This window comes from Castor canadensis, chromosome 7, assembly GCF_047511655.1.
Source record: "Castor canadensis chromosome 7, mCasCan1.hap1v2, whole genome shotgun sequence".
Classification (NCBI taxonomy): Eukaryota; Metazoa; Chordata; class Mammalia; order Rodentia; family Castoridae; genus Castor; species Castor canadensis.
The window spans coordinates 32060213-32083245 of NC_133392.1; the positions used below are offsets into that span (position 1 = coordinate 32060213).

General features: G+C 50.3%; 1 protein-coding gene and 1 non-coding gene across 2 annotated transcripts in view; both read left to right on the forward strand.

Moving 5' to 3' along the window:
- Positions 1–23033, forward strand: part of Slit1 (slit guidance ligand 1) — a 165100-nt gene that overhangs the window by 49499 nt on the left and 92568 nt on the right. The window lies entirely within an intron of this gene.
- Positions 17491–17563, forward strand: Trnav-aac (transfer RNA valine (anticodon AAC)). Its single transcript has one exon. It is a non-coding gene; the product is annotated as a tRNA-Val (tRNA).

Sequence of the window (23033 nt, forward strand, 5' to 3'; positions counted from 1 at the left end):
GGCAGCTCTACTACTTGAGCCATACCTCCAGCCCTTTTTTGCTTTAGTTATTTTTTGGATAGCGTCTCAAGGTTTTGCCTTGGCTGGCCTTGAACTGAGGCTCTCACTGAGTTTACAGATGTGCACCACCATTCATAGCTTATTGGTTGAGATGGGACCTCACTAACTTTTTTCCCGGGCTGGCCTTGAATCTTAATCCTCCCAGTCTTTGCCTCCTGAGTAGCTGGGGTTGCAGATGTGCACCACCATACTCAGCTTGTTTGTTGAAATGGGATCTTGCTAACTTTTTGTCCGGGTTGGCGTTGAACCTTGATTCTTCCAATCTCTACCTCCCAAGTATCTTTGATCTTCTCAACACTTCTACTGGGTTGGGGTCATCACCCTTGCCTTTCAACGAGAACGCTAACCCCACAAGGTAACTAACCTCTGAGGATGCCCAGCTAGGGTGGAGTGTGAACCCACAAAGAGCAGTGCTCTTTCTGCAGGATGCGTGGGGCCCTGTCTGCACAGATCCCCAGCATCACCTGGGCCCCAGTGCCACTCACTCACAAACCACCTGTGGTTTCTTCCACTCCTTCCTCATCTTGTCCAGCAGTGGACAAGAACTCATATTTGCCACCCCAGCACTATGACAGATGTGGGACTTGGGGGCTGGACAGTCCATGAATTCATTCAAATGATGCTTTCTGGAAGCTTCCATTTCACAGGTGACTGGTCACTCTCATGTTATGTGCTGCTCCTGATGTCTGGTTATTTCAGTCTTTTCCAGGAGGCCCCGTGTTAAATGTGTAGCTAAACGTGATTATGTCAGGAACCTTTGTGTACCTGGTAAAATAGACACAATGGAAAATCTACCATTTTAGCTGTTTCTTTTGGTGCTGGGGTTTGAACTCAGGCTTCCCACTTGCAAGGCAGGTGTTCTACCGCTTGAGCCACACCTCCAGTCCCTTTTGCTGTGGTTATTTTGGAGATGGGGTCTTGAAAAGTATTTTCCTGGGCTGGCCTTAAATCATGATCCTCCTGATTTCAGCCTTCCAAGTAGCGAGGGTTACAGGCGTCAGCCATGGGAGCCTGGCTCCTCTTCACCATTTTTAAGTGTACAGTTAGGGGCACTGAGCACAGTCACACTGAATACAGCCATCACTACTGCCCACTCATAGAACTTTAAAAATACTCCCAAACTGATTCTGTACCTGTTCAAAAATCCTCCCATTCCTCCCTCCCCCAGCCCCTGGGAACCACCACCTCTGTCTCTGTGAATGTGACAACTTTAAGTCCTTCATAACCACACAGTGGTCGTCCTTTTGTGCCTGGCTTATTTCACTTAGCATAACATCCTCTAGGTTTACCCATGTTGTAGTGCATGCCAGGATTTCCTTCCTTTTGAAGACTCAATAATATTCTAATGTATGCATGTACACGTTTTGTTTATCTGTTCACTTGAGGTTGGACACCTGGGTGTGAATAATGCTGCTTGGACCACGTGTCCACATATCTGAGTCTCTGCTTTCCTTCCCCTGTTAATACCCACAAGTGAGATTGCTGGATTGCACGGCAATTCTATGTTTAATTTCTGAGGAACTGCCAGACTGTGCCAGACTTCCCTTTTCTTCTTGCGCCAGACTTTTTATACAAATAAATCCATGCTCCAGAGCAGGTGCCTATTTTAGGATTAGAAATTTCATTTATCAGCCCACCCAGGGCACTAGCCAAGACATCTCTCCCTTCCTGGTACCCCTGCCCTGAACCCGCTCCTGACCCTGGTGGCTGAGATGTGGCCCTGTGGGGAGAGCCTGCTTCCTCTGTCTTCCCTCTTCTCTTTGCCTGTTTCCTCTTCGTGATCTAGGGGAGATGCCAGGTCTGCCTGGAGAGCTGGGTGAGGAGGAGTTCTGAGGCGTGGGGGACAGAGACCACCTGAATCCTGGCAGAGGGCGTGGCAGGAGACAGGTGGGGCCAGGTGTACATCGGCTGGGAAGACTTCGTCAGTTTTAAGCTTGGGGTTGGGAGCAGGCTGTGTCCTCACTCTTCTGCCTCCTGCCCAGTATGGTCCCAGTGGGTGGAGGTGCTCAGGACCTGTGTGCGGGTGAGGGAGGGACGACAGTAGGGCCAGGGCTGTGGTGGAGGCCCCGGCCACCTTAGGAGGGTGGTGAGGTGGGGAGGGCAGAGGAGGTATGGTGGGTGACTTGGAAGTGACTCTTCCTTCCCTTGCCACCTACAAATCAGTCACAGAACAACTCATTCAGTCCACTCTTCAGTGCCACCATTGTAGAATAAGGAGCTGCTTTACACAGTTCAGCGCAAACAGCCCAGGTTGAGTAAAAGTAGACATTTGTGGGTCCTTACTGAGAACCAGGCTCAGGCCCTGCCCATGGGCTACTGGGCTTGATCCTCACATACCCTATGAGGAACCTATTTTAACTTCTTTTACTTCATCAGAAACTGAGGCGCAGAGGGATTAAACCATTTATCCAAGAACACATGGCAGTAAGCAGAGAAGCCAGGCTTGAAAGGAGAAGTCCAAGTTCACAGCTTGGACTTGAACTTGCTCCTCTGCATCAGTGACCTTACAAATAGAATGGATAACTTTTATTCTTTCCTAGGATTCTTTTTTGGCTTACATTTTCAGGGCATATATTTAAGGAGTAGGGAAGAAAAGGGGCTCATATCATTTTTTTTTTGCTGCCAGAAGGTTGGAAGGACTGAACACCACTGGGTGTGTAATCCTAAGCAAGCTCTTTTCTCCCTCCAGTGGGATCTGGTGGAGGCTGAAATTTATCACAGCCAGCACTCCTCCCCTTTCCTCTTCATCTTGCTCCTGCACAAGCAAGAAACCCCAGTCATGATTCCAGCTGGGCAGCCTCTGTCTCTTAGCAACCTGCACTGGCTCTGGGCTCTGGGCTCCAGGCATGCCTTTCTTTGCTGCAATACTTTCTGTGCATGAATCCTCACACACGGTGTAGACTGTGGGCATCGGGGAAGAGGAGGGACCATTAATCCTGAGTCCCCATACTCAGAGGACACCAGTCCTCGAGGGAGGAGGGGCAGGCAGAAATGAGCAAGGGGTCTCTCCTGATTGACACTCCCAGCTCTCTGCTGCAGAGGAACAGGATTTGGGGAATGTGTGTGTACACATGGCAGGGAGGCAAACAGGTGAGGGATGAACACTCCAAGTTATCCTGCTGGGCCCATCTTGATGATTACATACATTTGCTCCAAAGGTTTGTTTCGCAAATGCGATAAAGAGCCCCCTGGGCCTCTCTGGCTCAGACTTTGCATGGGAGGGAAGGGCTGCTCCAAGGCTGCAGAGCCTGGGGAAGGGGCCCTGTTGACAGAGGACTGAAGGGAAGGCCAGCCTGGGGTCGGCTGTACCCGTGAGAGCTGGAGGGGTTGAGGGGTGTCAATGGGAGGGTGAGCAGGTGATCTACAGCACATGACTCTCCAAGGGGCTTCTTTCCTTGCCTGTGGAGGTGGCTGGGTGGGAGCTGGGTCTGTCCTGAACTTTGCATTTGGGCTGCCTCTCATCCCTGAGGAACCATTGTTTTACTGATTTGAACAGGGAAAATTCTGAGAGAAGGTCTAATCCATGCCTTAACTTTGCAGATGGGGATATTGAGGCCCACAGAGGAGGCATGGAAGTCCCCAGTGGGGAAGGAGCGGAGCTGGGAACTACCTAGACAGCCATTTCCATTGCTGTGCCTTTCACCTTGCTGGGGTTCTCCCTGCCACTGACCGGGGCTAACGACCATGTGCACGCAAGGTCCAGAAGTCACACATAGTCTTGCACACAGAGATGTAGCTGATGGAGCCTGTGGCTCAACTCTAACCCCGAGGATAGAGTTCCCAGTGAGACCCTGGATGGCCAGGCTGCTTCTGTATATCTGAGGTCTGACCCCATCCAGGAAAGCCCTTGGGTCCAACTCCTGTGGAGACAGGGAGCTATGTCGCCAAGCATCTTGGTTTTTTCTCCCTATGATATTAGGAATTGAACCCAGGGCCTCATGCTTGCTAGGCAAGCACCCTACCACTTGTGCTACACCCCGAGCCCTTTTGTTTTGTATTTTGATTTTTTTTGCAGAGGTCGGAAAGATTTTATTTGTAGAGAAGAGAAGAGAAAGACTGCATAGTGGGGAATGCAGGGGGACCCGGAAACTGGTGGTCCCCTGTATTTTGATTTTGAGATTGGGTCTTGCTATGTAGCCCAGGCTGGCTTTGAACTCACCATCCTCCTGTCTCCGCCTCCTGAATGCTGGGCTTTCAGGCATGCACCACTGTGCCTGGCTCACTTATGCATCTTGTAGGTTGTCCTAACATGCACAGTGTATGGTAGGACAAACCCTTTCCTTTCTACCTCTTTTCCAAACTACAGGGCTAGGTTGATGGGTCTGGTTGATCTGGATACTTTACAAAAATGTAAACTTTTTTAACTTTTAAAGCCTGAGAAAGGAAAGGTGTCACTGTGCTGGTGTTGGGCAATGAGGCTCCTGTGCATGCTGTGGAGGCCGGGGAAGCTGAATGGTGCAGTAAGTGCCGGGTGCTTTGAGTCTCTACTCGGCCCTTTCTGGTTTTTTTGGGAGTATCAGGATTTGGATTGGTTCTCAGTTTTATGCCTGGGTCTGCTTGGACCACAGTCCTATGTAGCTGGGATGACAGGCATGCACCACCAAGCCCAGCTGTTGGGTTTTTTTTTTTTGGTGGGACTGGGGTTTGAACAGGGCTTTGTGCTTGCAAAGCAGACACTCTACTGCTTGAGCCACACCTCCAGCCCATGCCAGCTTTTTATTGGTTGAGGTGGGGTTGTGAGAACTTTTCGCCTGGACTGACCTAGAACCAACATCCTCCTAATCTCCACCTCCCAAGTATCTGTGATTACAGCCATGAGCTACAGCCCCTGGCTTCTGTCCTTTTGCCCTGAGCCTAAAGCCAGCTATACCTGTGTTTGGGGCTGAGGGGCCCCTTCTGGAAGGCCTTCCACGTCTCATAGTCTGTGAGTATTTGGGCAGGTTGTCCACTCTGTGCCACATACTTATCTGTTCCACAAGTGCTTGCTGGGCAGGTTCTTGTGCCAGGCACACAGCTAGGTGTCAGAGAGGTTGGGAGCCAATACCTGATCCAGTCTAGGGGTGTCAGTTAGTCAGTCAAGAAGACAAAACCCTCACGCATACTTTAGATCTGCTTGGTCTCAGGCCTGCGAGTCAGCTCATCCGATGAAATGATCTGACTGTGTTCATTCCTGGGAAGCAGGCGGTACGGGGTGCTTTTAAAGACTCCCCCAACCTGTACCCCTCAGGTAAAGGCCAGTTTGAACCTTGCCATTTTCAGTGGCTCCTGAAACACTTTTGGTGATGAAGGCAGTGTGAACCCTTGGGTGCACCTGGGTCATTACTCAGCTGGACCTTCAGGATGTTCTCCAAGAACCACCGAGGTCCCATGTGACATGAATAGCAGTTTAGGACGTGTGCTCACTTTAATTCTGTTTAATTTCCCCACAGCCAAGATGCTCCCCACATAGGCAAAACAAAACTCTAGAGTCGGAAAGCAACGGGACAGACGTTCTCCCTTTGCTCTCTGTTCCTGTCCCTCCTCCCCAGTTCTCCAAGCCTGACATCTCTCTAGACCCCCCACCAGGGCAAAGGCAAAGATGGAAGGCAGAGGAAATGGCTTCTTGGCTTCTTCTGGCAGGGCTTAAAAAGTTAAACTGGACAGAAGCATATGGAATGAGAAAGTCTCTGGCTAGTCTGGATCATGGGGTCTCCTTCCCAGAGGCAGCTGCTAAAACAGCTTTGTGTGGAAACTTCTAGAAGTGTTCTCTGGATAGAAACACAGATGTTCTTTCCCGCTCTCTTCCAAATGAGAGCACATCTGTCCTGTTTGCTGTGACGGAGCTGGGAGCCACCGTGTCTTGGCATAGCCAGAGCTACCTGCCCCTTTCCTTAGCACCCGGGCTGCAACTGCACAGATGTCATCGAGACGTTAGATTGTCCCAGAAGTGTAGTGTGTAAGAAGCCAAGCCCCACGTAGTCACCACCCTATGCCTCTCCTGCAGTCGCACCTCAGAGGGAGTTTGTTTTTCTCACGGCCCCAACTCTGGATCTGTGCACCCGTGAGAGGCAGTCTGTCTTCTTAGACCACAGTGGTGGGGGAATTTGAGGCTTCTTGGAGTGTGTCCTGCACTGGCACTGTGTGAGGGTGGGAACCTCTGACTGGGAACTAGGCTTTGGGGCTTTGCTTTGGCCCTTCACTGTTTCTGTGTTTCTGTTGCTGGCTGTCAACTCCTCGGAAACAGAGACCCTGTACTAGGCTTCTTCTGTGTCCCCAATGTATCTAGAATGAGGTATGGTAGAGCAGGTACTTGTTCTGAATTGTCCAGGCACAGTGCACAGGCTCCATGTTGTGACTTTTCAGCAACCTCCAGGGAAGGAAGGCATTGACCCTGGTGGGGGTCTTTTCTTTGGGAAGGAAGGAATGAGGGATGCTGGGAAGAGCATGGCTAGCTCTGTGATTTGGGACAAACATTCCTCAGTTCCCTGGGCCTCAGTTTCTTCACCTGTGAAGTGGGGATAACAAAAACAGTACAGTGATGTCAGTTGAGTTCCTTGAAGGGTGTTTGAAGCCCCTGGGGCAGAGCTGACTCAAAACACACAGCCCCTTTCCCTACCTAGATTAAATGGCTGGTGTATTTGTTGACAAGCGTGCACCCGAAGTGCAAGAGATGTTGTCGCTCAGGGTAGAGATGGTGAAATAGACTTCAAGGAAAGCTGGGAGCTGGAAGCCACAAACTTGGAGACTGTCCAAGGAACCCCAAAGTGGAGCCACTCTAGAATGACTTCCTAAGCCAGGCCAAGTTTGCTGCACATAGCCAAGCTTCCAGATAAGGACATCGGAGAGCACCATTGAAGCTCAGCAGTCATTGGTCGAACTGATGAATGCGTGGCTGTGCAGCTCTCCTGGTAGCACTGACTTTTCCAGGTTCCTCATGTGCCATCTTTGTGTCCACCTCTGGCTTGCACACTGCTGCCTCCTGGATGGACGCACATGTGGGCGTGCAACACTCACGTACGCACACTCATATGCACATATACCTATCCTCTGGGCGATTTTGGTCATTGTGTGGGTCTCAGTTGAAACACAGAGCCTTCTCTCATCCCCCTGTGGATTAGATGTAGCATCTTGGTGCCCTTAACCTCATCTCTTTGGCCCTGTAGGACTGGGGTGCACGTCTATGGTGCCACCTTCTCTATGTTTCAGGGTCCTTTCTGTGAAATGGGTATATATGGGTATGATAACTCCTGTAGGAGCCTGCCTTGTAAGATTGTCGTGAGGTTAGGAACAGTCTAGGCATTTAGCAGTTATCTTGTAGCGAGCTACCATTTATTGAGGTGTCAGGAAAGCAGGAACAGGTGAACAAAATGGAGCTCCCGGAAGAACTACACATTGAGAGGTCCTATAGTTGAGGGCAGAGGGACACTGGACTTAGCAGAGGAAAGAGGGGGACTTGCCAGACCCCACTGCACTCAGCTCAAGTTTTCTGCTGTGCTCTTAGGACTCAGGTTCAAATCTCGGCTCTGCTACTTAAAAATGCTGCATTATTTTTGAGCAAGTTACATCACCTGTCTGAACCTCACTTTCTTCTTCTGCAATCAGATTAATGCTAGTGATCTCATAGAGCTACTGGAGGCTTAGAAAGGGATGGTATGAACAGCACATACTAACTGACACATGGTCAGTTTAGTAACACCAAGTAAGAGAAAGCTGGTGGGGACTCTGTGCACGTCTGGAGGGACAGAAGCTCCGAGACCAGGGACACAAATCCGCTCGTCTTGGTGAGAGAGCTCCAAGTCTGAAGAAAGGAGGGGCAGGCTGACTGCCTTTGGCATGGCTTCACAGGGTGACACCGCTTATTGTGTAATTATGGAACAGCGCGCATAGACATGACAGTGTGGGTCCAGATGGCAGGCGTCCATGCTGTTGAGAGGCAGAGCTAATGAACTTAACAAATCACCGATAATTAATTTTCAGAAGCCAAAGAAACTGGGGAGCAATGAATAGGTCTACAGAAGGAAGGGATGCAAAGTAGTGCCAACTGTCAGCTGGGGCGAGGTGTGTGAGGGTGGCACTGCCAGGCTCGGGAGCCTGAGCTGGATGTATGGAGGGGCGTGAGAGGCTGCACAGCACAGGTGGGATAGTCACCGGTGAGACGATGTCAAGCCTTTCTGTAGGTCAGGAACAGTACTGGACTTTTCACATGGACCAGCTCTCATTTCAGACAGGCAGCTTCTCCTGGAAGGCAGGGGGACAATACAGGAGCAGGGAGGGTCAGAGTCCAGTGGTTGATGGTGACTTTAAGTTCCAAGGAACACGAGGCAGAGCAATGGTAATAGTTAATATTTATCAAGCACGTTCTCCATGCCAAGCACAGTATGGGACATTTGCATAGGTGGTGCCACTTATCTGGCAAATACCCTAGAGAGACTCAGAGTGGGGCCTGAGTCACCTAAGCAGAGCCTGTGAAAACCCAGTGCAGCATTGCCCCACTCAGAGCTGCCCGCTGGACGCCGTGTGAACGTAAAGACCAGTGCTCTGGGATATATCCATGCACCTGCCCAGAGTTTTGCTTCAGGAACTAAGAAATGTGAGCGATGGACTTGAGTCAGGGGGGCACACACGTTCCAGAGGGCAGGACTGTTTGTTCTAAACAGGAACCCCTGAGACGTAAAGCAGCCATTGAAGGAGAAAGCGGGGCTCCCTCTGCTTGCTCTCTGCCCCACACAGGCCTGTGTCCTGTTCCACTGAGTCCCAGAGCCATGTGCAACACGCTTGGATGACCAAGGATGAATGGCTAGGGCTTCCTCAGCCCTTATGGATCCGTGATCCAGCACCCCTCCGTCAAGCTCACGTTGAAATGACTGTGGGGAGGGAAGAAGTAAGGAGGTGTGGGGAAGGTACAGGTGCTGATGGGGGGCCTGGCACACCATCCTCTTGCTAACCTGTGCTGAGTCTGGCCCTGTGCAATCCTAAGCAACTAGCTTAACCTCTCTGAGTCTTGTTTGCTCAACTATAAAATGGAGATAAAACTTCATTGGGTTAGGTATAAAGATTAGATGTCACAATGTGTATAAAACTCTTAGCTCCCAGCATGATGCCTTGTAAGGGTTCAAATAAAGGTGACTGACCTGGCTGGTAAATATTTGTTAAAAGAATAAGCACGTTTGAATATATACATATTACTTTGAAAGTATAAATGTACTCTTTCTAAACATTCAAGACTGTGTGAGAATAAATTCAAAGCCCCAGTAAGATGGAACAATATGCCAGCCTCAGGCCAATGGGACAGAAAGGACCGATCTGGTTGAAAGGTTGAAATGTTTGGCCCCTTTGTCTTTCCTACTGGCTGCCAACACAGAGCCAGCAGGAGCCAGGCCCCTCCCAGCTGCTGCTGAGACACCTCCTGCCTGACCTCTGGGGGTCAGATGACAAAGCTGGGGAGGATGGGTGAGCCCATGGCGCCATCTCTCCAGTCTTCCCGGACACTCTCGGTGACCTCGGTGTGCCGCCCCGCCACGCACCACCTTCTGTTCACAGCCCGACAGTTGCTTTCTTCCTGACTGCACTCGGATCAGAGCCATTGTCAATTCGTGTTTCCATATTAATCAGCGAGGCCCCATGTCAGATGCTAACTGAGGCCCAGATGTCAGCTCGGTTCCTGCATCAAATCATTTTGTCGCTGTAATTGAAGAACATGGAGGCAGCGGCGAGGCTGGCCGGGGCAGCAAATGTCCCTCCCCTTTCCATGAGGGGATTTGCTGGCCATTAATATGAGGGTGGAGCCCCAGAGAAGTCTCCAGTGGGCTTAGCACAGGAGGGAGGTCTGCTGGGAAGGCTACTGTCTCACTTTAGCTTTATCCAGACTGACCCCCTTCCTAGTCCGAAGCCTGCCTCTCCCAGAGAAGTGTGTGAACTGAGTGCTACGCTTGCCCAACCTGGGTCTTGCGTACTGCTTCTGGGCTTGCAGAACCTTCTAGCTTCTGCATCATGCACACGTGTGTGGATGAGCATCCAGGGCAGGGATTTAGTTCCAACCTGCTCTAAGGCATGAGTCGTGAGTGTAGAAGTAGTGGCCCTTAAGGGTGTGTGCTTCCCTGGGCAGAATAGCTAAGGACATGTTTTGGTCATACCTGTGCCTTTCTTGGTTCAGTGTCAAAACCCACAGTGACCATTTTGGAGCACTTTGATGAGTGACACAGGAGACATTAAGAGGTGCTGCCTTTCTGTCAATGTGGGCTGCCCCAGTACAGAGGAAAGCCCTTGAGAGCAGGGCATGGACACTGAAAGCGAAGGCTCGGGCAGTGCCTCAGCCCCACTGCACCAGGAAGAGGAGGACAAGTCAAGAAGGTTCTAGGTCCTTTGGGCATTCCAAAGACAAGGAATGACCCAGCTCTAGTGTATTGCGGGCTGCTCATGTCACCTCTTGGAGCCTCAATTTCCCCATCAGCAAAAATGGGCCTCTTTCTTATACAATATCATTGTGTGATATTTAGCCCTAAGACAATACAGCAGAATCTTAATTTTATTTTTTTTGAGACAGGGTCTCATTATGTAACCCAGGCTAGCCTGGAACTCATAATCCTCCTGCCTCAGTCTCCCAAGTGCTGGGATTACAGATGTGTGCCACAGTACAGTAGAATTTTGAGCAGTAAATTCAAGGACTTGGGATAGCCATTCTCAAACATCAGAGAGAGGAGAACTTGAATCTTAAGATGTGGGTTTCAGAGCCCAACCCTAGACATTCTAGTTTAGTATCTGAGGGTGGAACCATAAATCTTTCCTTCTACAGATTCCCCTGTGAGTTCTGAAATATATTTATTTAATTTCCATTGTGAGATACATTCATCTCACAAATGTCAGAGCTGGCAGCAGACCCCTTCCCCCACCCTGTTCATTTTATAGAGAAAGAACTAAAGCTCAGTTTACAACTCAGAGACAAGTTGCCCTTGGAGATAGCTGGGAGTGGACCTTAGCTGACCCGCACGTGGGTTACATGCACCATGTCTCACGCCCCTTTCGGATTGAGCAACCAGAGTTGTTTATATAACCCTTGATTTTTGGCCCTCCAATTTAGGTGCATTGCCACCAGGGGGCAGTAGTGTGCTATAGAACCCTAAGTGGGTGGCTCTGAAAACCTACACCCTTGTGGATTTACAACTCTGAATAGCCACATCCTTTAAAAAAGTATGAAGTTAAATATTTGTGTGAAACTAGCTAAATGCAAGCAAGTATTAAGTACTGGGTGTGTTTAGATAAAATTTTATAAGTAAATAGATTATTAGAGATAAGAAATGATCTTTCCTTGCATTTTTTTTTAACAGATATTGTTCGCAGACCATCATCATCTCTCTGAATTGGGTTTCTTTTGTTTACCTTCTTAACTTTTGCATACCCACTCCCCATACTTCATTCTTTTATCTGTCAGGAGGTTTCTCAATGATGTCAGAGCCCCTGTAACTTTTTTCCACGTCATACATTCTCCAAGTCTCTCAGCAGCAGAGGTAAAATTGCTTTGTGTGTGTGTGCATGTGTGTGTATGCAGCAAGATATCACCTCTTTCTGCTTCCCACTCTACCTAGGGCTGGGGAAGTGGAGAAAGAAAACCAGTGCATTTATTGGATGCACACAGCTTTCATGTTACCTTACAAACTATGCAAGGCAGAGCCTGCTGGCATCTTGCAGACAGGCATGATCATGTCCTTCTGGTCTCAGTACCCTCCTATCCTCTGGTCTGCATGGCACATGGTCAAGGAGGGATGTGGACTGTGGATGTGCCTCACCCCTCTCCCTTCCCCAGAAGCCCAGATGCTCCAGGGTGAGGGCCAGGCCTGTGGCAAACCCTCCCTCATCAGCTCCCGCCCAGCCTGGAACACCTGGTCCCCTCTCCCTGGGGAACTTGACTGCTGAGGCAGCTGCTCCTCCAGGGTGCTAATTGGGCAGGGTGCCCAACACCCCCAGGCCCCCTGTTACAGAGAGGAGCTGGGCCAGGAGGAAAAGCTTCATGTCTACTAGGCTTGCGGGAGGCAGGACAGACCCTTGGTCAGCAGCCAGGAGAGGGGCCTAGGAGATTCCGGGCAGACCTGAGGGACCTATTTCCATGTTCCTCAGCTCGAAACAACATCTGCCAAATGCACAAGCCCCAGAATCAGCTCTGGCCATGGGAGGGGCCTTTGAAGAAACTGGGGAGTCTTCAGTCAAGGAAGAACAAGTTGGGGTGCTTCCTGGAGCTGCTAAGAATGTGGGAAGGGGTGAATGCAGGCACAGGAATGGGGGCCTTGTGCTGGGCTCTCCAGAGGACATGGGGTGCATTTTATTCTCAGGAAGAGTGATGAGTGTGCCTGGCCTCCAGCAGTGTGAGCCTGGGGGCTACTGCCTCTAATCCAGCCTGGAGGAGGCCAGGAAGAGCTCCTCCTGAGGGTCAGGGCCCCTCTAGTCCTCAGGTCACTGTACTTGCTGAATTCCTGCTCAGTGACCAGGCTGCTGATGGTGAACAAGGTAGATGTGGTCTCTGTCCTCCTGCAGCACACGGCAAGATGTTGCACGAGACACTCCGTTTTTCAGGTGCCTCCTGCGTGCTGAGATTTTACACGCATTGTCTCATGTAATTCTCTCAACGGCCTTAGGAGGTTAGAAACGGCCATCAGCTCCGTTCTGTAGAGGAGAAGGCTGAGGTTCAGAGTAGCCAAGGGTTTGTGAATATCACACAGTTAGCAAGGGCTCAGAGTTTTTTGTTGTTGTTGTTGTTTAGTTGCTTTTGTTTGAAGCCAGGCGGGAAGTTGAGCCTTCTTGGCCACAGGACACTTTCTTGAGCTAAGGACAGACTCCAGGGTCTGGATAATTTCTTCAAGGACCTGCTGTGTGCTTCTGATCTTAGCAGGAAGATGTCAGCGTGTGTGACAGTGATTTCTCTGCAGTCTGAGCTCATGTGGGTCCCCTTTAGGCTGCTGACCTCCTTTGGGCAGGTCCCAGTGTGGGAACTTCTGAGGGACTCAGGTCCCTTGCCTGCCCCCACGTTTGCTCTGAGGTCAGACAAATGGTCCTTCTTACCAGTCCCTTTGGTCCCTGGCTTGTAGCAGTGCCGCCATGATGGTCACACTGTGGAGAAGGGGTGGTACCCCTTTTCAGGGGTCTGGTGAGACTCTTCTGCCCCTGGGCTCTCCTTTGTGCCAGGTCTGGCCACCCATGGGCCATCATTAGGTAAAACCCACTTTGAAAGTCCTAAAAGGAAAATATTCTGAAGAACTGATTTGGATAGAAAATTCTTTGAAATGACCAGGCACTGTAGGAAATGTAAGGTGTCAGCAATACATATTTGTACATGATTAAAAGTGCTCAGTAGCTCACGCCTGTAATCCTAGCTACTCAGGAAGCAGAGATCAGGAGGATCGAGGTTTGAAGCCAGCCTGGGCAAATAGTTTGCGAGACCCTATCTCAAAAACACCCATTACAAATAAAAGGGCTGGTGGAGTGGTTCAAGGTGTAGGCCCTGAGTTCAAGCCGCAGTACCACAAAAATAACCATGATGGTATTGCTTCCTAAGACACTCTTCAGGTCTGAAGTCCTCTGGCCTCCAGATTCTGATGGCATTCTTTTTGTTTGTTTTGGTTTTTGGTAGTGATGATTGAACCCAGGGCCTTGAAAATGTCAGGTTAGTTAGTACTCTACCACTTGAGCCACACCCCAGTCCTTTTGTTTTTATTTTATTTTTGAGACAGAGTCTCACTACTATCTTTGCCCAGCCTGGCTTTTGCCCAGTCCTGCCTCTGCCCGCCGGGTAGCTGGGGGGTTTCTACCACCATGCCTAGCCTTGACATTCAATTGCTTATTCCAAACATTAGTAACAGATCAGCCTGGGAGTCTAATGGGCTTGGGTTTAGTTGTGTTTTTTATTCCCAACACTGGACCTTTCGAAACCGGTTTCCTCATTGTGACATGGGGATAAAGCTGGGTAATGCTGTCTGAGACTCAGCACCCTCCCTGGGCCTGCAGTGAATGTGGCTTCTCTGTCCAGCCTACCATTTGTTCTACGTGGCCCTGGGGCATGAGGTTCTGGAAACACACACACTTGTGAACAGTGAGCTCTGAATTCTCGTACTGGCCTATAGGCTGCGGATGCGGGGAGAGGGGCCTGGGGTATGTGGGAGGACAGAGTGACAGGGCTGGGCTGGGGGGTGGCAAGCTTGTGGGGGAGGGGGCTGGTCATGAGGTAGATCCAGGCTTCCTGGAAGAGGAAGCCTCCTGAGGGTTGCTGGGTCCAGTAGTCACTAAGCAGGCCAGTGGTGAGGTGGAGGGGGAGAGAGCAGGCCTGTGCAAAGGCAGGTGACGGGAGGGAGCATGGGGCCTGGAGAGACTGCATGTGGGGTAAGGGGCAGGCCCAGGAGCTCTGCCAGGACCTGTCATTCTGCCCAGGGCTCTGGATTTCATCCTGAAAGCCATGGGAGCCTCTGGCAGATTTTAGGTAGCAGAGGCACGAATTCCCTCACAAACAGCACCCTGCAGTCCCGAGCGCCCCAGTCTTATTTTCACGGCATGTTAAATTGATGGCGATGAGTAATGGGGTGGCAGGCCATCTGGGCCTGGACGTGATCGCAGACATAAGCGCGTGTTCTGGGAAACGAGCGAACATTCCCAGGTGAGCTGCAGCCTGCGCCCGCAGAAAAAGCCCTGTTTGTCTGACACTTCAGAGCCAGGCACTTCAGAGAATAGGCTTTATCAAGACAAAACATTTGGTTATAAATATTTATAAATATGTGCTGGATTCAGTTGTGCTTTGGTTCATTCACCATTTATGTCTATGAATATTTGAGAGGCTTCTTGGCTGCTATGCCAGCATGGACAGACAGTGTGATTGGTTTTCTTACTCAGTGGTGGGATCCGCTTGGTGACCCTGGCCTTGTCACATCACCTCTTGGCGCTGTAGTTTCCATGGTGCTAATAACACTCATCTTTATAGTGGTTGTGAGAATTAGAATAATCTATATAAAGAGTCTGACATGTACCAGAACATGACGGGCCCCCAGCAAGTACAGCCATCATCAGTGCCCGTTTGTCTCTGGTTTTTACTAACCCAGAGTCCCAGCTGGGTTTCAGTGGTCCTCAGAGTTACAGCCCCTTTCTGCATCAGGTGTCCCTAACAATATTATTGAAAGCTCTCTTTTTGAAAATAATTTTAAAGAAAAGAGAACTTTTTTTGGACTGGGGACATGGCTCAAGTAGTAGAGGGCCTGCCTAGTGAGTGCAAGGGCCCCAGATTCAAACCCCGTACTGCCAGAGAAGAGAGAGAGAGAGAGAGAGAGAGAGAGAGAGAGAGAGAGAGAGAGAGAGAATTTTTTTTGCAGTGCAGGGGACGAAATCCAGAGTCTTATACATGCTAGCCAAGTGCTCTTCCTCTGAGCTACACTCCCAGCCCTTGAGATGATACAAAAGAAAATTTCTAATGTGTCTTGATGGGTATAGTGGCAAAGCATAATAATAAAATGAGTCCACTATCTGAGAATTCACTATCAAGCTTACACCAAAGAGCATCACAGTGGTGCAGCAAGGCCCTGTCCCCTGGATTTCTGTGTTTATAATCTCCTTGATTCTCTTTGTATTATTGCTGCCTGCATATCTGTCTATGCAAGCTTTAGTTTAAATCGTGTTTATTCTCTAGCTTTTTAATCAAAGGAACCAAACTGTGTGCTTTCCTCTGTAACACACTCTTCTTTTTTTTTCTTGTTTGAATTCAACATTATGTTTTTAAAATCCATTTGTGTTGATGTGGGCAATTCTGATTCCTGCATTTTGGCCATTGTATGGAATTACCAGTTTGTCCATTTTTGGTAGGCGCAGGTTTGGACCATTTCTGGGTTTCTTGGTTGCAGACAATGCAGCTGAGAACATCGTTGTGTGGCCTTCCTGTGTGTGTTGGCTGAGCTAGGTGACCACCTGGGGCTGTAAAGCCTCTGAGGAGAGTGGCTGTCATGGTCACTGCTTTGACAGGGCATCTGGGACAACACTGGCACCTCTGTGTGGTCACGCGCTGCGGAGTTGTCTCTGTGCCTCCCCAGGCATGATTCTCCGACTGGAAGAGAATGAATCCATCTACATTTTGAAAGTACAATCAGATGTCAGTGATTGCACTGAATCAGTGAATAAGCGACTGGTACTTTCTGTGCTTTGTTTGGGTAGCTGGGAAGGCATGGCCCCTCCTAATTACCACTGGGGTGGGGCCTGTGAGCAAACCCAGTGGGCTGCTCTGTTCCCTCCCCTTGGAGTCTGTCTGCAGATTGGACGTGGGGTCTCTCCAGCCCTTGCAGACAAGCGAGGACAGGGTTGTGCAGCCCACAGGCTTGCTTCCACCCAGCAGCCTGGCTGGGAAAACAGTTTTGTCTGTGATGTTTCTTGTTAATGTTGCGCAGAAGGAAACCTTGGCCTGACTGATCCCCACAAAGCTGTGGGGATGGCACAAGCTGGGCAGGACCCACCTCCCCCATCATGCGCCAGCCCCAGTCCGGGAGCACAGGGCCACATTGCTCCAATATTTACTTTGAAATGCTAATTTCTCAGCTTCATCCTCATCACTTCCTCCCTGTTTGACAAGGCTAACAGGGCAGAGTTAGAGAGAGCAGGGGACGGCAGAGAGAAGAGAGAGAGCTGCTGGGCCGCAGCTCCTTACTGGAAGGTTTCCTGCAGGGCTGTTTCCAGAACCTTCTGATCAGGGCCGAGTGGGAAGGAGGCAGCCCCATTTCTGTTCTGCTTTCTTCTTTACGCCAGTCCTTGAGGGAGTAGCTCAGGCTACTCCCACTAATGGCAGCAAGGCTGACCTCCTCCCTCAAAGCCAAACCCAGCACGTTTTTTCAAGATCTGCCAATGCCAGGCCCTGTGCCAACTCTTCACAAATGTCTTTTTCTTTATTGCTCATTATAACCCTGTAAAGTCATCCTTTTGATCTCAGGTTTTCAGATGAGGAAACTGAGGCTCAGAGAACTAAAGGAACGTGTTCGTGGTCACACTTGAACCCAGGACCAGTGAGCTCACAGTGTGGGGTTCACCACCTCCTGAATAGTTGAGGCCCTTTGAGACCTTTCGTGATGATCCTGTGAGGTGGTTTTTCCACTGTGGCCACTGGGAAGGTAGAATTGGTCACATGCTGGGGACATGGATGGAGGTGACCCAGATCCTGGACCGTGGAGCTCTAGATTTCAGGGAGGCAAAGGGAGAAGTTGCAAACATGAAAACTCACATCTATTGCACAAGCCAGGCACAGGGCCAGACACTTCCTGTGAACTCTCTGACTTAACCCTTGGTACTGTTATTCTCCCATTTTGCAGATGAGGAGACTGAGGCATAGAGAGGAAAAATGACAAAGAACATGACAAAGCCAGGCGTAAAAGCAGGCAGCCAACGGAAGCCACCCTCTTCTCCTTCCTTCCCTACTTCTTACTTCTAGAATGTGTGTCAGGGCCTGGTGGAGTAGCTCAAGTGGTAGAGCGTCTGCCTAACAAGCATGAGGCCCTGAGTTCAAGTCCCAGTACTGCCACAAAAGAAAAATAGTCTTTGTGGTTTTAATGTGTGTCAGGCAGGTGCTATGAGGTGCTTTTGTGGCCTGGGAAGGGTATTGTCCCACCATGTTTGTAGAGGGGCAGGAAGGGCAGAGAGAGGAGGAGGTGGCGGGGGTCTCCCAGGCAGAGGGAAGGAAGGGCTTGGGCAAATGCCCAAAGGCAGGAAAGAACCCACACTGTGACCTTATTTAAGGTTCTTGTCTCCTCCCCAGTTGGAACCTCACCCTTTACTCTCTTTTCACCCCTCCTCACCCTCTGTGAGAATCCTCAGTGGACATCCAGAGAAGGTGGTGGCATGTCCCATCCCCAGCCCTGCTCTTGCTTGACTCCTGAGTCACCCCTGTCTGGCACCCAGCAAACCCCCTTCTCAGGGGGATGGCAGCATGAGGACGGGGCAGAGCCTCTGAGCAACAGGTGCTGCTTGCTTTCTTGCTGTTTCCTGTTTTCTTCTTTAGTCTTTGAATCTCCTCTCTGGGCCTGAAGAGCGGGATCTGGTTCATGGCCAAATGGGCTCCAACGTCAAGGGAAACAGCAGTTAGGGTGTGCTGTGCCCAGAGAGGTGAAAGACACCCAGGGGGTGGAGGTGGTGTCTGCTGGCAAGCTGCTCTGTCCTACCAGGAAGGGTGGTTTTGTTTCAGCAAGGGAGGCTGAGAGTTCAGATAACACCACTGTTGCCTCATGCTCTACAAAACATTGCTGCTGACAGAGCCTCATTTCATCAGACCTCATAGCAGTGGTGAGAGCCAGGCTTGCAGTGGGCGCTTCCCTTAGGAATGACGCCTTGGCTTTTGTTTCCTACACCTTCCTCATGGTGTCCCTAATTGGTGCCTTTCGGGGCTTTGAGTTTGTACCCTTGGCAAGCATCCTCCTTGCATTACAGCTGGTCATTCAGAGTAGCTTCTGTGCAAGTAGTTTATTTTTTATTTATGTTGGTTTATTTTATTTATTTATTTATTTATAGACAGGGTCTTGCTATGTAGCCCAGTTGGACTGGAACTCACAAACCTCCTGCCTTGGTCTCCCAATTGCTGGGATTACAGGCATGCACCACCATGCCAAGTTTAGATTACTGCATGACTTTTCCAGGATTACTGTGTGCACTGATGTTTATCGCTGTCCTGCTGGCTTCCGCAGCTCTGAGCTGGATCCGAAGTACATGCCAGGCAGATGTGGCAATTTCTTCCCAAAGAACATCATGTCTGGGCAACCCTGGGGCAGACATTCCTCCAGCAGCTCCAGTTATTGGAGTGTGAACTCTGCAGGGCCCTGTGGATCTCTCCTAAGGTCAGGCCTGAAGGGCGGAGAGGATGGCACACAGCTGTGGGGTGACACTGGTTTTAAATTGTATCTCTAACACCTATGCTTCTCCTGAGCAAGGCAAGTTAGAAGCCCTCTGTAGCTTATTCTTATTTCCAAATGAGGATAAAGGGAAATGAAGTCTATCTCACCGAGCTGTTGCACGGAGTAAAGGCAGGAGAGTTTGCACCGGGCCCGGCACTCAGTGGGCATCAGCATCCTTCCTTTGGAATTTGGCAGACCTGAGTTTGAATCAGGTGAGGCCTGAGCGCAGAGCTGCAAATGACGCTACCAGGCCTAGAGTGTTTCTGCATTCATTTGTCCATCCTCTGTCTGTCTGTCTCTCCCTGAATCTCCTGCACATCGGCCTGATTCTCAGTGCTTTCTCCCTTTGTTTCCGAGATGGTGACAGCAGCTCCCATGCTGACATGGTCTTAGCTCAAGTCCACCAGGAATGGCTGTTAGCCTTGTTCTTGAAAGCCTCATACCATCATATTAGCTTTGATGGAATCCTGTGCCCATCAGGAAAGAGGGGTTGGCCCAGAGCTGGGAAGAGCCATCTCTACCTGACTCTAAAAGCACGGGGGGTTGGGGGGATGGGGGGATCCTCAAACAAAATTTGAGGCTGTCACTGGGAAGCAGGGTGAGCAAACCAACCTAACCCCAACAAAACCCAGCATGGGGCGGCAAAAGGGTGCATACTTATAATCCTAAATTCGAGGGAGGCAGAGGTAGGAAGATCGTGGTCTGAGGCCTGCTTTGGAAAACTTAGCTCAAGACCCTATCTGAAAAACAAACCCAAAGCAAGAGGGCTGGGGGAGTGGCTCAAGCAGCCCTGAGTTCAAACCCCTGTACTGCAAAGAATCAAAGAAACAAATAATACAGTGGTGTCTACCATCAATGTTGTTTGTGAGATCTTCTCACCATGAGGGGCTATCCTATATCTGACTTCTTTCCTGGTCTGCCCCCCAGCATCCAGCTGATCCTGCCCTTGACAAGGTCTTTGGATCAGACTCTGGGTGGAGGCTGCATCTCTTGTTGGTTGACCCGTCTGCTCAGCTCTTGGTTCTGGGCTGGGACTGCACTGGGAGTAACCTGGAGAAATGATTTGAGAGATAAGCTGGAATTCCCCAGTGGTGACAGAAGCTACAGTGCCTGTGTCCTGGCCCCGTTTTTACCATGAGCTTTTAATTAGGAGCCTCTGGAGACGCTCTGTTGTTCTGTGATTTGTCTGCCTCTGGTCGGGCAGTCATCTGAAAGATGCTCACCCCTGTTTGGTCTGTGTCTCTTCTGCCTCTCCAGAAGGTCATGTGGGAGTCAGTGCTTTTTAGGTTTTCTGAGTAGATAACATGGGGATTCACATGCCCTGCCCTCCTCATGCCAAGGTCACTGGAGGCCACAGGGAACAGTGAAAGTGCTCCCTGGCACGGGCTGTGCAGGGGGTGCCGGAGTCCTTTCCGCCTGCCCCTGGCCTCCTTTATGAGGGTCAGGCCCCTTATCCACAGGCAAGAGCTTGAACTGACCAGCAGCCATGCTAGGCCTCTTTTTTTGTGATGTTGGGTAGAGTGGTTGATTTGACTCCTCTTCTCTGTCATGGCCTTTGTTTTTTTTTTTTTTTTTTTTTAACAGTACTGGGGCTTGAATTCAGGGCCTACACCTTGAGTCGCTCTACCAGCCCTATTTTTGTGATGGGTTTTTTCAAGATAGGGTCTCATGAGCTATTTGCCCAGCCTGGCTTCTAACAACAATCCTGATCTCTGCCTCCTGAGTAGTTAGGATTACAGGTGTGAGCCACTGGCACCTGGCTTGTGGACTGTTTTTACATCATCCAGTGTTTACTCACCTCCATGGTCAGAGAAGTGACAAAGACTTTGGATTTCACTGGTGAGTGGAATTGAGTACTTACTAGATTTATCGTTGTTGAATTTTTGTGCATTAAGGAGGGAGAATGCCCCTGTTTTCTGTTTAGAATCACACTCATCCCTAGAAGAAACCAACTCTGTCCCCTCAATAGCCTGCCTGAGCGTGTTGGTCGGCTTTCCACTGTTGTGACAAAATACCTGAGAAAATCAACTTAAAGAAGGAAGGGTTTATCTTGCCTCATGGTTTCAGTCCATGGTTGTTTGGCCCTGTCACTGTGGGCTTGTGTTGAGGCAGAACATCATGGCAGGTTCTTTGCCAGCACGAAGCCTCGAGTTCAAATCCTACTCCCACCAAAAAAGAAAAAGAACTTCATGGCAGGGAGCATAGAGTAGAGCAAAGTTGCTCCCGCATGGAGGCTGGGAAGCAGAGAGAGAGAGTGAGCGAGAGAGAGAGAGAGAGAGAGAGGGAGAGAGACAGAGACAGAGACAGACACAGAGAAAGGAAGGGGCCAGGGACGAGACAGAACCCACCAAGTGCATGCTCTCAAGGACCCACACCCTTCAACTAGGTGCCTCCTCCTAAGTGCCCATCACCTCCTACTCGCTCATCAAATTCTCAGTGGATGACCCATTGATGAGGTCAGAGCCCTCACAAGCCAGGCACTTCTCAGAAGCTTGACTTCTGAACACTGCACTGGGGACCAAGCCTGCAACACATGAGCCTTTACGGGGCATTTCAGATCCAAACCCTAACGCTGAGTATCGCCCAGGCCTCTGTCCAGTGGAGGAGGGGAAATGGAAGTTAGGCATTTATTTGTGTTACTTAGCTGTGTTTGACACTGACTTATGCAGTGCCTGGGCCAAGCCTACAGGTGAGCTCAGTAGGTCACCGTCAAAAGGTGGTGACAGGACGGGAGGTGAACTTGGAGGGAGATGAGGCCAGCAGCAGGGATGAGACTCCATTGAGTGGCACCATGTTCTTGGCTAACAGTGAAGGCGTGACATTCCTCTGGGGCATGTGAGGGCAGCATTCAGGGAGCAGGTGGCCTTTGGGTAGATTGTGACATTAGATGGGACCTTGGAAGGTACTAGAGGAGAGGGCCTTCGAGACGAAGGGAGCTGCCCAGATGAAAGCAAAATAGAAGGACCTATGGATTTGGGGAGAGCTGGAGCTGGGCCCTATGGGGGTTGTGTGTGTGGGGAGAGAATGGCTGGGTCCTTATTTCAGAGGAGTTTGAATCCAAGACTGAAGGGCCTGGGGTTCCTCAGTAGGTGGAGGGGCGTCACAGAAGGGTTTTGAGTAGGTAAGTACATTGGCACGTGTGTGCAGAGACCAGGTGGAAGTTTAGGGGTGATTTGGAACAGTTGCTAGTGTTAATTGAATGCTTCATACGTGCAAAGCACTGTTCCCAGTGCCTTGATATATCATTTTGTACATGTATGTAACTCTTCTGTTCGAAATGCTTTGATGACTTCCTGCTTCATCCAGAGTGGCACCCAAGTCCTTACCCTTGACTGCTCTCTCTTTTCTCACTCTGGCCACCCTGGACTCCTTGATTTTCCAGGAACACCAAACATCCCTGTCTCAGGACCTTTGCACTAGCTGTTCCCTCTGCCTACAATACTTTCTCTCAGAGACTCACCAGGATTGCTTCCTCCCTTCCTTCAGGTCTTTGCTCAAAACCCTTCCCCAAGCACCCCAGAAAAAGTAATTCCCACTCTGCACTCCCCCTTTCCATCTTCACCCGCTGTCTGTTCTTTCAGTCCTCTCTGTGGTGCCTATGACCTCCTACAATGGCGCCTTCCCTCCGCTGCTGGAATGTAAGTTCTACAGGGTGGACCTGCTCCTTGCTGCTGCCCACCACCCACAGCAGTGCCTGCTGGGGACCCGCCCAGTGATTGATTGAATGAATATCTGTCTGTTATCCTCACTTTGTAGACAAAGAAACAAGTGGAAGGTCAGGTAATGGCAGAGTCATCGGCTAGGAATGGCTGGTGCGGGCTCACCCTGGGCCCTGCGTGCGACCCCTCCCCACCACCACGGTGCGTGCCCGGGTGACACGCTGGCGGGCTGTCTCTACCATTCCTTAGGAGGAGCTTTGTTCCCAGGGGGTTCAGGATCGAGGGTGCTGCCCTCGGGGAAGAAGCGCTGTGTAACGTGGCTCGAATGTCACACGCGCTCTGCTCAGATGTGCCCAAGCAATGTTTAGAGGAGAGGAAAAAAACTTGATTGCTGTAAAGATGGGCAGTTTGGAGGGAGAGCTGGAAGCTTGTTAAAAGCTTCACCGAG